The sequence below is a fragment of the Choloepus didactylus genome, chromosome 2 (genome assembly GCF_015220235.1).
Source record: "Choloepus didactylus isolate mChoDid1 chromosome 2, mChoDid1.pri, whole genome shotgun sequence".
Lineage (NCBI taxonomy): Eukaryota > Metazoa > Chordata > Mammalia > Pilosa > Megalonychidae > Choloepus > Choloepus didactylus.
Genome location: NC_051308.1, coordinates 221,727,242 through 221,744,311, shown reverse-complemented (window position 1 = coordinate 221,744,311; position 17,070 = coordinate 221,727,242). Strand labels below are relative to the sequence as shown.

Genomic DNA, 17,070 nt, shown 5'->3' with positions numbered 1-17,070 from the left:
TCTGGTATTTTGCATAACAGCAGCATTAACAAACTGGAACAACATTTATTCAAGCCTTCTTATTTCTTATGCCCTTGAATGGAGTTTAACTTTTTTTCTCAATAGTTTTCTTAGGCATTGGATTTTAGGTTAATTACTATAGACTAGAAGTCAGCAAACTATACTTGCATGCATTGTTTGGCCACCTGTTTGGTTTCTTTCTTTTTTTCTTTTATTTGAAGAAAAAGTTTATTTTGCTGTATCATTTTTTAATCCAATTTTGAGATATATTCATACGCCATACAACCCATCTGTAGTATACAATCACTGGCTCACTTTATCATCACATAGTTGTGCAAACATCCTCATGATCAATTTTAGAACATTCTCATTACTCCAGAAAAGAAATAAAAATAAAAAAGAAAACCCAAATCCCCTCATATCCCTTATCCTTCCCATTATTGATCCATAGTATTGGTTTGGTACATTTGTTATGGTTTATAAGAGTATTAGAATATTACTGTTAACTATAGTCCATAGTTTGCAGTATAGCCACCTGTTTTTGTAAATCATGTTTAATTGAAACACAGCCACCTTCATTCATTTAAATATTGTATATGACTGCTTTTGTGCTATAACAACATAGTTGAGTATCTGCAACAGACTGTGTGGCTGCAAAGCCAGAAATATTTACTGTCTGGCCCTTTACAGAAATTTTTTGCCAGTCCCTGCTACAGACTATAGTTAACAATAGTAAATAGTATTATTTATGTTTTTTATTTTTAAATTGGTTATTTTTGGCAGGAATAACTATTAATTTTTTAAGTTGATTTATTTTCTTGCAAACTTCCTTAACTTTCATAGTTTCAATAGTGTGTTGATTCTGTTGTGTTTTCTAGTTAGATGATCATATCACTGGTAAGCAATGATAGTTGTATCTCTTCCCTTCCTATGCTTAAATACCTCTTTCGCCTTGTTCAAAAGTATTAGCCAGACTTTCCAATACTCTAGTGAACACTAGTGGTAACAATGAGCATCGATGGTTTAATCCCAATCTTTACGTTATTGCATAAATTTTCTCTAGTAAGTATGATTATTTGTTGTAGGTTTTTCTCTGGTGTATGGACTTCTTATCAAATTAAGAAACTTCTATCTCTAATTTTCTGTGTTCTTTTTAAAATCACGTGTTGAAATATATATATATATATATATATATATACTGAGTTAAGTATGTAATTTTTCCTCCTTTGCTCTATTAATGTGGTAAATTATATTGACAATTTTTCTGCTGTTGAGCCATTCTTGTACTCCTGGGATAACCCCACTATATCATGATGTATTATCTTTTAAATACGTTGGATTTGGGTACCTATTTAGGATTTTTGCATTGTGTACTTCCTTAATTGCCATTCAGAGATCTATGCAGCTGGGCTGCTCTCTCTTTTTCCAACGTTCCCTGCTAGAACTACAAGCTAGAAACTGTGCTAGACACTAGGTTATAGCAATGGCTAAGATACAGTCCCTGTCTTTAATAGCTCCTATTATAGTGGCAGAAAGAGACATTTTTATAGTTAGTGTAGTCATAAAAGTTATGCATGCAAAGAGATCCTTCCCAAAACAAATGAATCTTTAGCACTGACCAAGTAGTTTATTTCCTATTCCTTGGCTGTACCTCAATGATCTTGCTTCTGTATTGTCTTAATATCCTTTCACCTTTGCTTTTTCCACTCATGTCTGCCTATGTGACTCCCACACAACCAAAAGCAAGATCAAACAATGAAGAGCATATAATTTAGTGGTTAAGAGCTCAGGCTTGAGACACAAATGTAGGTTCCAATTCTAGCCATGCCATATACTAGCTATGTGTCCTCAGACATACTGCATCACCTTTCAGAGAATCCATTTCCTTATGTGTCAAATTGGGAATAATAATACCTCTATCACATGGAGAATATAATGAGTTGACTGCGCAAAGGTTTATGATGGGGCCTGACAATTCATCAGCATTTTCCCTTTCTGTCCCGTGATCGTTCATGAACCGCAAAAAGATCAAGAAGTCTTTTCTCTCTTGCCTCTGACTTCTGATAGCCCTCGTTTCACATTTCATCATGTTCCCTGTACAGTAATTCTATGTGTGTGCGGTCGCAGTTGACTCGTCTGGGGGGGGGGTGGCGGCCGGTTGCTAAATCCTAGGCTCTCGGGATTGCTCGGAGGGTACCGGCGGCGGGGGCTCTTTCCCGGAGGCGAGGGCGAGGCGGGGGACTGGGCCCGGTCCCCGGCGGTGGCGTGCAAGGTGTGGAGGGCGGCGAGAAGGAACAGGCGGGACACGTTTCTTTGAGGGTGAAGAAGCCAAGAGAGTTTATTAGGGGAGAGTACAAGCTTATATCGGGCGGTTTAGAGGGCGGGGTAGCTGTAGGGGTTAAAGGCTTGGATTGGTTCTGAGAGGGCGCGGAGGTTGATTAACGAAGAGGGTGGAGGGTGCGGGTAAGGCACGGGGTGGGGTTTTCTCCGGCAAGCCCTCCCCAACGGTTGTACTTTGGGGTGAGGAAATGGGGCCTGCATTCGGCTCCACTTTCTCAGGCCCGGGGGGCCGTGGAGGGCGCTACCACCCGTGCCCCACTACCTTTCCTAGGGGCTGATCAGTTCCCCTGGCCCAGGCCCGCCAAGTCGGAACTCGATAACAGTGTCCCGCATGTGTGTATATCTTGGTTTCTAGCTCTCTCCTTTAATAGTTGTTTGTGTCTTGTGCAAGTTATTTAAACTCTCAGAATAGCTTTTTTTCTCATCTGTAAAATAAGCATAATTAGAGTACAGACCTCATAAGGTTGTCATGTGAATTAAATAATCAATATAAAAAAATCAATACACATAAAGACCTAGTTGTGTGCTTGGCATGTACGCGCTTAATATGTGTTAGCTGTTTTCAATTTTAGTATTATTAACAAGACTACACACTTCGTAAGAGGAGGAACTGTGTTTTGTGGTATAGTATAATGGTTACTAGCTTGGGTTCTGGAGACCTAAGTTCAGATCCTAACTGCACCACAAGCATGTTGCACAAGCTGGGTAAATGTCTTTAGTCTTAGGTTCTTATCTGCAAAATGGGGATGATAATAGTACATAGGATTAAATGAGATAATCTACTCACAGCATTTAATACAGTGCCAGGCATAAATATTGGTTTATTGATCAGTAAATTCTTGCCAGGCAAAGTGCAAAATTTTTTACTTAGCATTGTTCTAAATGTACTTTTCTGTGAACCCCACAACCTGTACCTAGCTTATCACTACTCGTGTAATAGTCCTTCAAATATTTGTTGAATGAATGAGTGAGTGCATAAGTGAAGGCTGAGTTGCAGACCAAAAGAATCTTACCTATGTAAGCTGCTTTGTCCCAAGTTAACACTCCTCATTCCTCTGTAATGAGTTGGCTTGTAAGCCAACATCTGTAAAAAGTAGGAGACTGTGGAGACTGTGGAAAGAGGGAGCTTTTAGACCCTGGCTTTTTTTTCTTTCTTTTTTTTTTTTTTTGTTAAGAGAAATTGTAGGCTTACAGAATAGTCATGTATAAAATACAGGACTCCCATATACCACTGTATTATTAACACCTTGCATTGGTGTGGAACATTTGTTACAATTGATGAAAGCACATTTTTGTAATTAGACCCTGGCTTTTTGACCCTAGAGAAATCACTCATCCTTTAATGCTCTAATTCATTTCTCAGAACTGGTAAATTACTTACTATGTAAAGTGAATTTTAAAAAGTTGCTCTAGGCAAAAATGTTAAGGTTTATAACAGTCTGGATGATGGAGAACAAACATGGACACAGGAATACCTTTTTGGAAGAAATAAAAATTGATAAAGCTGTTCTTGAGGGCGTTTAGCATGAAGAAATATAGATGTGCACAAAGGATGAGTGTACAGCTTGTCATCTTATTGATGTGTGTTATAGCAAAAATGGAAATAATCTAAATCGTTAACAAAATGGGATGGAATAATTAAATGATACTTCATCCATACAATGAGATATCTTGCAAGCCACCCAAAAAGATTCTGTAGAAATGAATATATTCATGTAGAAAAATATTCCAGATATATTAACTTATTAATTGTGTAACCTTAGGTAATTTCTTAACTTCTCTGCCTCAGTTTCTTTATTAAGTGGGAATACTAATATTGCCTTCCTAAGGGTTATCATAAAGATTAAATGAGTTGTTACGTGTAAAAATACTTGGAATTGTACCTAGTACATAATAACTACTAAGTATAAAATGTAACTATTATTATGTGGGGAAAAAAGTTTTAAAACAACATATAAAGTATGCTGTCTTTTTATAAAATGTGTACATAGAGAGATTGATATGAAAATAAATTTTTCAAAATGTTAATAGTCATTGCTTGGTGTTGGACATATGCCATATTTTTAAATTCTTTTTCCTGTCTTATTTTTTTTTATAATGAATATATATTTCTTATCTAATTAAGAAAACAATAAAAACAGAAGAGATTTGTTTGGTTGGGGGAGTTTAGAGTGTCTGGGATTTTTCACCCTCCCTGTGCTTTGCTAAATCCTGTGTGGCTGGTGTTTGAATGTGAAGGAGGGGTCAAACTTCTCTAACTACTCTGAAAGGTAATTGCTCCCCTTTTCAAAGGAGAGAGGATCCCACGCCCCCAGGATGCCCTCTGGCAGTGACAGGTTCTTAAAGCTAGCTCAACTACTTAAAACCAACACTGAACTCTAGAGGTGGGCAGGATGTGAGTCAACACACTGGCATTTTGTCAGGTTGATTGTAATTGCTTCTGTGTTTTTTCTTGGAGATGTGAGTGTAAAATGAGGAGACTAAGTTTTTAAAAAAATAAATATATTGGAACATAAACACTACACACATTGCAATGATATTTGCCATTGTTCAAAGAATTTTTTTAGATTTGGGGGTGCAATGACTTCAAAATCGGCTTATATGAACTAATTTTCTAGCTCTTAATTTATTAAAATCATGATACCCAGTGCTGTTTTAGGTGCAGTGAAATGGGTATTCTCATGTTTCTAGTGACATTATAAATTAATGAAAACCTACTGGAAAGCAATTTGGAATTAAATATCAAGAACCATCAAATTCTCATATCCTTTGGCCTAACAATCCCACTTCCAGTAATCCAGACTGAGGAAATAAATATTAATAAATATCCAGTTGTGTATATTGCATAGTAATAAACATCTCAAAACAACCTAAATTTTCAGCAAAAGAGAACTGAAGGTGGCAGAATTTATTTAACTGCTTCTCTTTTGCTGAGTCCTTTGTCATCGTGTGGATTTCTGAGGAATTGTTCTATTACCTTGAGGCTGCCATACACTGGCAAGGACATCAGTGTGGTGAGCTCCAACCCAGGCCAGAAGCCCCAAAGGCTTTCTTGGACAATGATACTGGTGAGTGGGGACAGAGTGGAAGTGGATGAATGTGAAGGACACTCCTTGTCTATATCTGGAGCCTTACGAGACACCCCCAAGGACTTTATCATCTAACCAGGTAAGAATTGGCAGGTGGAAGTAAGGGAATGATTTATTCTCTGACGCCTGGAGAGGCTCAGCTGACAAAAACTTATACTCAAACTTCGCATAGTAAAAGGGTTTGGGTAGCATGTGCACATCGCTCATGGCCATGGGTCACCTGAAATGCAAAAACTGAAGGAATGCTAATAAATGGCACTTAAAGAAACAGGCAGAAATAGTAATCCAAGAAAGAGACTATAGAAGGAACATTAGGCGGAAAGAGTGCTACTGAAGTAGCATTTGCCAAAGCTGAGTGATCATCAGAATCTCCCCAACCAACCCAAGTAGCATCTTTGGGGCGTGGATCCAGGAATCTGAATTTTTCCCTTCTTAATTTCTCTAGGTGAATGTAAAGATCCTTGGTTTAGGAGCCACTATTCCAAGCACCTCTCATTAATCTGAACTGAAAATCATTTTCAGGTGTTCAGAAATTAAATTTTTGTAGTCAGAAGCAAGACTGTATCTCTCTTTACTGCTTTCTAGATTCTGGGACTCTAATTAGATAATTGAGGACAGATTTCGTGAGGATTGGAAGTGGGTCTTAAAAGATGAGTAGAACACCACAATTGCATGGAACTTTGAATAGGAAGTGAGATACGGTAGGTTAGTATAGGCTGGAGTGAAATAGTGACACATCCCAGAGTAATTTGGGCAGATAATAAAAAATATATTTACAGCCTCCCCCTCTCCAGCCCCGAGGATCTGGGGGAAGGTGCGGATGTGTTGGACATCCTCACCTGGACTGGTGTTGATGTTGTCACAAACATTGGGACTGGTAGTTTGATGTGCTGAGCCTTCGATCATGGGACTTGCCCTTATGAAGCTTGTTACTGCAAAGGAGAGTCTAAACTTACATATAATTTTGCCTAAGAGTCTCCCTCTGAGTACCTCTTTGTTGCTCAGATGTGGCCCTCTCTCTCTCTAACTGAGCCATCTTGACAGGTGAACTCGCTGGCCTCCCCACTACGTGGGACCCGACTCCCAGGGTTGTAAATCTCCCTGGCAATGCAGAATATGACTCCCGGGGATGAATGTGGACCCGGCATCGTGGGACTGAGAGTATCTTCTTGACCAAAAGGGGGATGCAAAGTGAGATGAAATAGTTTCAGTGGCTGAGAGATTTCAAATGGAGTCGAGAGGTCACTCTGGTGGACATTCTTATGCACTATATAGATAACACCTCTTAGGCTTTAATGTATTGGAATAGCTGGAAGTAAATACCTGAAACTACCAAACTCCAACCCAGCAGTCTGGACTCCTGAAGACAATTATATAATAATGTAGATTACAAGAGGTGACAGTGTGATTGTGAAGACCTTGAGGATCACACCCCCTTTATCTAGTGTATGGATGAGTAGAAAAATGGGGATAAAAACTAAAGGACAAATGGGGTGGGATGGGGGGATGATTTGGGTGTTCTTTTTTCACTTTTATTTTTTATTCTTGTTCTGGTTCTTTCTGATGTAAGGAAAATGTTCAGAGATAGATTGTGGTGATTAACGCATAACTATGTTATCATACTGTGAACAGTGGATTGTATACCATGGATGATTGTATGGTGTGTGAATGTATTTCAATAAAACTGAATTTAATAATAAAAAAAAAAGATGAGTAGAGTTTCAAAGGGGAAAAGAACATGGATGAATGAAAGCACAAGGTAGTTGAGAGTACAGTGAGTACCCCAATTTTAATTTGTACAAATTAAGATTTAACCCAACAATTCCTCTTCAAGGTATTTATTCCAGAAAAATGATTAAGACTGGTTGCCCTTTGCTATATTTTTCATAATTACACACACATACAAACACACACAAACTAGAAAGAACCAACATATCTTACAGTAATGATAGAGATAACTCTATAGCGAAATCCCATGCAACTATTTAAAGTTGTAGAAAAATTTAATGCATAGGAAGATGTTCATGATATATAAAGTGAGAAAAACAGGATATAAAACAATATATGTGGTGCTCACTTCAGCAGCACACATACTAAAATTGGAACACTACAGAGTAGATTGGCATGGCCCCTGTGCAAGATGACATACAAATTCATGAAGTGGTCCATGTTAAAAAAAAAGTCTGGTGTGATCCCATTTAAAAATGTAGAAAAAGATTCATCAAAACAGTTACTGGGTGATGGAATTATGCACAATTTTATTTTTTTCATTTTACTTATCTGTATTTATGAATTTTCTGCACTGTGTTCCTTATTTTTTTCTTTTTGAACATTAAATTATGGAAAATTTCAAACATACTGTGGTGATTTGAAACTGGATACACCCCAGAAAAGCATGTTCTTAAATCTAATGCATCCCTATGGGTGTGAACCCATTATAAATAGGACCTCTTGATGAGGTTACTTCAGTTAAGGCATGGCCTAGGATGGGTCTTAATCCTGTTACTGGAGTCCTTTATAAGAGAATGAAATTCAGACAGAGAGAGAAAGCCAAAGGAAGCAAGAAGCTGAGTTGGAATCCAGCAGAGAAGGAAGAGACCAGGAGCCACTGCCATGTGCCTTGCCATGAGACAAGCTAAAGAACAAGGGTTGCCTGCAGCCAGCCTCAGAAAGCCCCAGTCTTGGGAAGAAATTATCACCTTGATGATGCCTTGATTTGGACATTTTCCCAGCATCAAAACTGTAAGCAAATAAATTCCCATTGTTTAAGCCAACCCTTTTCATGGTATTTGCTAGAGCAGCCTAGGAAACTAAAACACACACCCTAAAGTAGAAAGAAGAGTATAATAAACACATGTGTACCCATTATTCAGCTTCAACAATTAAGAATACATCTCCGGTCTTATTCCTCTCTATCCCCCCAAACATTTTTTTTCTGGAGTATTTTAAAACACATCATTCTATGCTTTAATACCTTGGTATATTAAACAAAAATATGCCCATTTTATATTTAACAGAATTAACAGTTTCTTAATATCATGTGATACCCAATTTTTATTCACATTTCCCTAATTGTATCAAAAATGTTTTTTTATAGTTGGTTTGTTCAAGTCAGGATCCAAACAAGGTCAACATAATACATTTGGTTGTTATGTCTTTTAACTTCCTTTTGTTCTATAACATTTGCTCCTCCCTTTTTTTTTTCTCATACCAATGATAACAAATAACACAAGAATCCCAATAATCCGGTTCACAAAATATAGCTTAGTCATTTTATGTTGGTGGTGCCCTACCCAGAGGTCTCCCTGCCCAGCTTGCATCATCCCTCCAAATAAATGGCAGAGGGGATATTTAATCCCTACCTCACAGGATCTTCCACAAAACTTTAGGTTCAATTGAGAAGAATAAATAAAGGAAAGCCCAGAAAGGCAACTACCACCCCTTCTACAGCTACTTAAACCGGCCCCCATCCTTTGGTTTCTGTTTCCTGACTGAAGACTCTCAATTAATGCTAGGAAGCCCATTCTCTTTCAGAGACCCTGGCCTCCCTCATTATCCCCTCAAGATGATGCCTGGGGGAGGAGGGCACTGGTGTCTCCAAGGGATGGTGATGGTGCCTCTAGCCCCAAAGCTATGGTGTTACTATCCCTTTCTCGCTTGCCCTATCACATGATTCTGGGAGCGCAGGACCTTCATCACCACCTGGTCAAGACAAGCTCTGTACAGGTAAGAATCAGGGCCAGGTTTATTTGAGTACTCTGTCCTTTGCTTTAAAAAGAAGATACTACAGCAGCAGGGTTCTTGACGACAGCCTTCAGTATGTCTCTTTCTTAAGTCATACTGCTCTAGTCTAGATAGGCGTCCCTCTATATCTGATGCATGGTTGTCTTCCTGGGATATTCCTTCTTTATCCTCTTGGGGATTCCTTTCCCTTCTCTCCTGTGTTGGTTTTCCTGTTTTCCTGAATCCCATAATTTCCTTTATCTTTGCTCCCTAGTTTTGGTGGAGCACATCTGCCAGTAGCTTCTTTTGAAAGGGTGCATTAGAGGTAAATTTTCAAAGACCTTGTATATCTAATTCTGTCTTCACCCACACAATTGAATGATAGTATTGACAATTTAGCAGGATATAGAATCCTAGGTTGGAAATCATCTTTCAGAATTTTTAAGGTACTGCTCCCTTGTCCTCTGCTTCTAGTGTTGCTTTTGAAAAGTCTAAAGCTATTGTGATCCCAAATCCACTGTATGGGTCCAGTTTTTTTTCTTCTTGGAAGTTTATAGAATCTTCTCTTTGTCTCTAGTGTTCTGACATTTCACAGTAGAGGGTTTTAATGTGGGCCTATTCTCATTCATTGTGCTGGGTATTCAGTAGGCCCTTTCAATGTGGAAACTTGTAAATGTTCTTGAATTATTTTGTTTATTATTTCCTCAACTCTTATTCAGCAGCTGCACTTCCGTGACTGGTCCTCCAATTTTCTTATCTTTCTGCTGTTTTCCATATCTGTGTTTTTTTGTTGTACATTCTAGATTTTCTCAACTTTAGGTTGCAATCTTTCCATTGTTTTTGTGTTTTTTCATTTCTAAGAACTTCTTTTCCCCTCCAAATATTTCCATACACTCAGTTATCTTTTTTTTACTCTGAAGATATGAATGCTAGTTATTTAAGTTTTCTTCTCCCCATTGTCTCAATTTTCTCCAAGTTCCTCTCTTCTGTTTGTTTTGGTCTCTATTTTTTCCTGTTAGAGGAAAGCCTAGTATCTGGTAATCCTTTGCTTTCTGCTCATGAATAGAAGTGGGGGACTTAAAGCCGATTGGAAGCGCTATATGTAAAGCTGGGAACATTGGTCATGAGGTTCACCATAGGGGAATCTGGCAGAACCGTTTTTGGAGACTTCAACGTCAGTATCTTTAGATCTTTCCTGTTGGGCTGGTCATTTTCCCCAAAGAAGACTTATCTGCCCAGGAGGTAAAGGTTAGCTACCAACACTCTGGGAACAGAGTGTGAGAAAAACCTACTAATTCTCCTTTTCTGGCATGGTGTCCTTATAAGTGCCTGGTGACTCTTATTCCAGATATTGTCTGTTTCACTTTCTCCAGAGAATAAACCTCCATACTTCTGCTGAGGTGGCAATGGGGCAGTCACCTAGAGGGTGCAATAGGGGAAGGGAACTTGACCTTCAATCAGTCCTTGTTTCAGCTGCTTTTCACCCCTGCTTCCAAGGACACCAGTGGTATATTAATTCCTAAACGTATCAGGCTGCTTTTCCGCTTTCTTCAGTTTCTGGCCTAGGGTTCAGAGCACTCTGTTCTGCCAGGCCTATTACCACTCATTTATCTGCTTTCTGGCCTGCAAGATTCTGTTGCACTTACTGCTTTCCCCATTTCCTTATACTTTAAAACAATCTTTTACTGAAATGTTAGTGGGATTGGGGAGGGACAGAAAAATTGGGGGCATGACAAATTACAGCCACCGTCTTTATCCAGAGCTCTAGTTGTTTCTTATATTTCACTGCTTACAAAAAGGCATGTTACTTGGATTTCTCTGTGCTTCAATTTCCTCATCAGTAAAATGGGAGAAAAATGGTACTACTTTATACTATTATGAATATTAAGCAAATACCATATTTAACTAATTTTAAGAAACATTTTTACATTTCTGAAATCAGAATGTTTTGTACAAGTCCAAGTATAATGTAAGCATTCAATAAACAATAGCTTAGATTCAGTGAAATGTGGTAATGCATTTTGAAGAGTGCCTGGAAAAAAGTGTGCAATCTATGATCAAGATATGATAATTATTATACATACTAAATTATACTTGCTTATTCCGCTTGATACAATCATGGCCATTCTTCTATATTAGTACAAGTAGATCTACCTTACTCTCTTTAAAGGTTATATGAGGCAGAGAGATTCCAAAAGGAGCCGAGAGGTCACTCTGGTGGGCACTCTTATGCACAATATAGACAACCCTTTTTAGGTTCTGATGAATTGGGGTAGCTGGTGGTGGATACCTGAAACTACCAAACTACAACCCAGAACCCATGAATCTTGAAGACAATTGTATAAAAATGTGGCTTATGAGGGGGGACAGTGGGATTGGGGGGGCCATGGGGATCACACTCCCGTTTGTCTAGTTTGTGGATGGATGAGTGGAAAGGTGGGGGAAGGAAACAAACAAACAGACAAGGGCGCCCAGTGTTCTTTTTTACTTTAGTTGCTCTTTTTCACTTTTAATTATTATTCTTGTTATTTTTGTGTGTGTGGTAATGAGGGTGTTGGGGAATGATTTTGGAAATGAATGTACAACTATGTAATGGTACTGTGAACAATCAAATGTACTATTTGTTTTGTATGACTGCGTGGTATGTGAATATATCTCAATAAAATGAATAAAAAAAGTTATATGATATTTTGTAGAATGGATGTATCATGCTTTTTTTTTAACTTTTTTTAAACTCATGTTCAGATATATAATTCAGTGGTATCAATTGTATTCACGATGTTGTGCTATGATCACCATCATCCATTACCAAAACTTTTCCATCACACCAAACAGAAATACTATACCAATTAAGCATTAACTCTTCATGTACCATACTTTTAAAATTGTTTTCTATTTTCCATTAAATACCAACAATGGGCACCCTGATATATATATCTTTATGCACTTGTGCTAGAATTACTGTGAGCTAGAAGTGGAATCGCACCATCACACTTGCGTGTGAATTTTCACAGTGAAAGAGGCTTGTGAGGGCTTAATCAGGATCCTGACTTAGGCAGCAATAAACAATCATAGAGAGCACGCTAGACTTGAAGACAAAAGACAGAAATCCAAATTCAAGTTCTACCACTTATCTTGGGAAATAGTTTGTTATTGTGCTCATTCATTCAAAACACTTACTGGATTCTGCCTTCTCTGTGCCAGGCAGAGTGTTAGGTAGAAGGAATACAGAGATGAGTAAGACACAGTCCTTGCCCTCAAAAAATTTACAGTAATTGGTGGGGAGACAGACAGTAAAGAGATGCCACTTGGTAACTGTGTGACCTTGGGAAGTTGCCTAACTTCCTGAGTGTCTGTTGCTTTATGGGGTAATAGTCCTTATATCATCAGATTGTCGTGAAGATTAAATGAAATAATGTATGAGAAGTACCTTGCACAGTGCCTGGCACATAGTAAGTGCTTATTAAATGGAAACTCTTGTTATTATTGTTTTAGTAGTAGTAATGGGATTTCTATTTTAATAGATAATTTGTTTTAGTTACTATGATAGAAGTTTGAGCTCCAGTTTCTATACTATTAAATGAATTGTTGAGACAATAATACAGCACATGCAAAGTGGCATTCAATAAAAATTAGTTTCTTTTCTTGACTTTTTATGTTGAGATGAAGGGTAAACAGGCAGATGGAAATGCAAACATCTATATGCTTGAACAAAAAAGGCATCTTCCTGGTCCATGTGTCACAGAGAGCCAATTCAGGGCACTTAACAACACAGATTTCACCTCTGGCCATATCTGAACATCTGGAATGAGGCTGCATACCTCCCTGCCCACAACCACAAGTAATCATGGGGACGGGCTGTTCATATGGCCCAGGGCTGATGGCTGCCTCCTGGGGCGGGGTGGGAGTGGGGGTGTTCTCCCAATTTACTAAGCACAACACAGCTTGCGCTCCATCCTTAATGAAGTTACTTGTTTGCATGAAATATAACAAATGTACAGAACAGTGATAACTTTCGAAGTATGATTTAACAAATAGAGAGTAAATTTCAAAGAATGTTATGGGTTGCAGTTCCACAATTTCAGTTATTTCCTTATTGTGAAACATATATACAGAAAGGTGATGGCTTTCAAAGTACAATTTAACAAGTAGTTAGAGAGAAAATTTCAAAGAATGCTATGGATTACAGTTCCCCAGTTTCAGTTATTTCCTTATTGTGAAATATAACATATATACTGAAAAGTAGTAATTTTCAAAGTACAATTTAACAAGTTGCTATAGAGCAAACGTCAAAGAATCTTAAGGGTTACACTTTCACCATTTTCGTTATTTCCTTCTAGCTATTCTAATACCCTAGCATCTAAATATATATATATATATTTATGTAAAGATTCAATATTTGGAATCCTTTGTTAAACCCTATTTTGTCTGTTACTGCACCTTCCCTCATTTAATCACTTTCTTGATCTTCAAGGATGTGTAGGCAGTGACCACCCCAAGTTGTTCATATTGAAAAGGAGTGTCGACATTATGGGGAAGGGGGACACATCTGGCTGATGTTCTTGAAGAGGCTGTTGCCTCTGGGTTTAGAACTTATCTGGCATAAGAACAGTCTGGAGGATTTAAGTTTCTGAAAAATAAACTTAGTGAGTGAAACTTTTATAGAATCTCAGATAGAAACCTAGGTATTTCAGGACTACTGTTGGTTAGGTTTGGCATACTGTGGCCATTTGGAATATCTAGTTGGGTCTTGCATAAGATTAACCTCCAGGATAGCCTCTTGACTCTATTTGAAATATCTTAGCCACTGTAACCTTATTTTGTTACCTTTCTTTTCCCCATTTTGATCAAGAAGGCGTTTTCAATCCCTCAGTGCCAGGGCCAGGCTCATTCCTGGGAGCTTGACACTTTCTTTCTTTTTTTTTTTTTTAATATTCTAGCATTTTTTAATGCTTATTTTTGAGGGGTGGATATTATTTTTAAGCAGATGCAGGAGCCATTAATGAGTCAAGACAAACATATTTGTAATACAGACAACTGTACTTTAACACATATACAACAATTCACTTTGACATTTTGAAAATCTATTTATGGGTACAGAATAATAGGTTTTATTAAACTGTATCTTTCAGATATGTATTTTGATGTTATTAGTAGAAATTTTGTTTTATTTTATTGGTTAAGTAAAACTGGCAAAATTGAAAAAAAATAGATTTTTGTGCTAAAGAACATGTAATAAGTAATTAAGATGAAATTATTTAGAAATGTTAGGAGAATATGGGACAATACAAGCAACAAAACAAAGACAATAATGGATTATTAACCATAGAATAAGAGAAATAGCCATAAGCCTCCACTGGTATAATCAAATGAGTAAATAAGCAGGGAGAAAAGGAAAACTTTCCTTCCAGTGTAATTCTAATTTATAAATGGAGAATGAAATATAAATGAAAATAGAAAGTCACCATTTATCAAACACCACAGTAAAATTTGTCTCAGGCAAGAATTATGATAGATGCAAAGATCTGTGGGCAAACGTGTGATGAGTAAATGCTCTTAAAATTTTACCCCAACAGACACTTATTGATGACAAAGGGAAGAATTAAAACTTTACATTACCCTGGTGATCAAAGCTGACATCACCAGTAATGAGAAATATCAACATCATACACCTTCTAGTATGATGCAATGAGAAAAGCACAAATTCTTTTGTATTCTTGACCGAAGAAACATAAAGATGCCTAACCTAAATTTAATCAGAAAGAAGCAACAGAGAAATCCAAATTCATGATCATTTTAGAAAATAACTGCCCAGAACACCTTAAATGTTAAGGTCCTGAGAGAGAAATAAAGACTGATGAACTGTCTCAGATTGAAGGAGACTAAATATAGAAGACAACTAAATGGAATGGGAGGTCCAGGATTTACTCCTAGAACAGAAAAAGAATTGCTGGACAAATGACAAAATTCAAATAAGTTCTGTAGACTTAGTTGGCAGCATTTTATCAATGTTGATTTTCTGGTTTTGATTATTGAACTATGTTATGTTGGGGAAGCTGAGTAAAGGGTCAGTGAAAATTCTTTGTATTACCTTTCTACTTTTTTGTTAGCTGAAATTATTTAAGATAGAAAGTTTAAAAATGTAAAAGATGGAAATGAAATGTGATACAAAAATAGAATACAGGTAGACTTCAACATAGTTTTCCCAGGTTTTGACTGACACTTTTTTTTTCAACTATACAAGTAAACCTTTATTAGACAAAATTATTAGCAAGCAACATAAAAAGTTCATATAACATGCAATCCTATTTTAGGGAGCTCAAGAGTTTCAGAGAATATATGTGCTAGCTTTCCCATACTGGCTATTATCTACTTTCTCTAAAATTTTCTGAATCCATCAACCATAACATATATTTCATAAGAGTCTCAGTCTAAAAATTAAACTGGAAATGTACAGCCAACACATTGTGGGTCATCATTTTCTGTAATTCTTTTGTGTTATTATGGCGTTTTTATGCAATTTTAAAACACTCTGTTTTTTCAAAATCCTTCCCTTGCTTTTCAGTAATTTACTTTTGAACTTATAAATACCTCAACTTATTATTTCACCATATTATTTACATCATATTAAACCCTGACCAATGCTTAAAATGTTAAAGGCATTACTATATTTATTAATGAATACATTAAACCATTAAGAACAAATAACTTCATATTCAGACCCTGTAAAGCCATCAGATGTTTGAAAAAAGTTTTTAAACACGAACCAATAAGCCTAGATTTAAGAACTACGAATGGTTGAGAGCACTACCCGTTTTATATAGTACCCCAAGTAAGTAACAGAATGTGTAAAATAAAAAGGTCCTTGATTTGAAATTCTCCTGCTTCACAATCCTGTCTTCTTTATTCAAAAGGTTTGTAATTATTTTCAGAATCCACTTCAGAAGACGTCTTCTTTATTTAGATATCAGGTAAACCATTCAGGGCAAAAAATACACGATGAAAAACACCACCAGGTCGAGGAAGATGAAGATCCAAAGGCATCACGAGTATGAGGTTTTCGGAAGCGTGTTTGTCCGGGACTGAGGCTGCACCACGCGATTCTGCTGCGACCTCCCAGCCTCACCCTCCCCGTACCCGGAAACAGCCCTCACCTCTTCCATCTTGCTCACCTCCGCGACACTTACTTTTGCAAAATAGTTCTTTTATTTCCCAAGCAGACATAAAACAAGAATTAAAGGATGTGTTTTTTGATACAAAAAAATTCTGAACTTTAGTTACTAATTAAACTTAGAGGGAATTTAAGCAGAATTAAGTGACAGAAAAGAGTAGTATAAATATTGTGGGTGGGTTTTCTCTTTTAGGGATTAACCGGGGTCTAATCACTAAATACATTGAATTCAACCACCAATAGTTATTTTTTCCTTTCTGGATGTGTGCCTGTCCATGCATATCACATTTCCCTGAATCTTTGACTAGCTGATTGTTCTTGCAGAGGTGGTATGGCGCAATGCTGTAGAGCTTGGAATTGGGTGGACCTGGGTTGGACTTCTAGCCCTTCTACTTACAGGCAAAAATACTTGAAGCTTCGTTTCCAAATCTGTAAAACGGGCAACATTAGTATATTCAGCATTAAGAATTACAGAATGAACACAAGGGTGAAAGAAGATAAAACACAAAAACCACTTAACACAAGGCTCAAAGTAAGCACTTTTGGTTTTTAGTTATGACCATTGTCATTCTTCTTTTCGTTAAGGTACCTCAGGCAGTGCTTGGCATATGTTTGATGCTCAAAATCTGGTAGCTATTATGATAAATTACCTACAGTTTCTAACTGCCAGGATTATGACTTTGTTATTTATTTTTTTAATTTGTTGATGATAACCCGATCTTTAGCCTAGTGCTTAGGAATTTGTCT

General features: G+C 37.2%; 1 non-coding gene across 1 annotated transcript; it reads left to right on the top strand.

Moving 5' to 3' along the window:
* The first annotated feature begins 7,498 nt into the window (after nucleotides 1-7,498).
* LOC119528295 lies at nucleotides 7,499-7,604 on the top strand. The gene has a single exon (XR_005215611.1). It is a non-coding gene; the product is annotated as a U6 spliceosomal RNA (small nuclear RNA).
* Nucleotides 7,605-17,070: the final 9,466 nt, after the last annotated feature.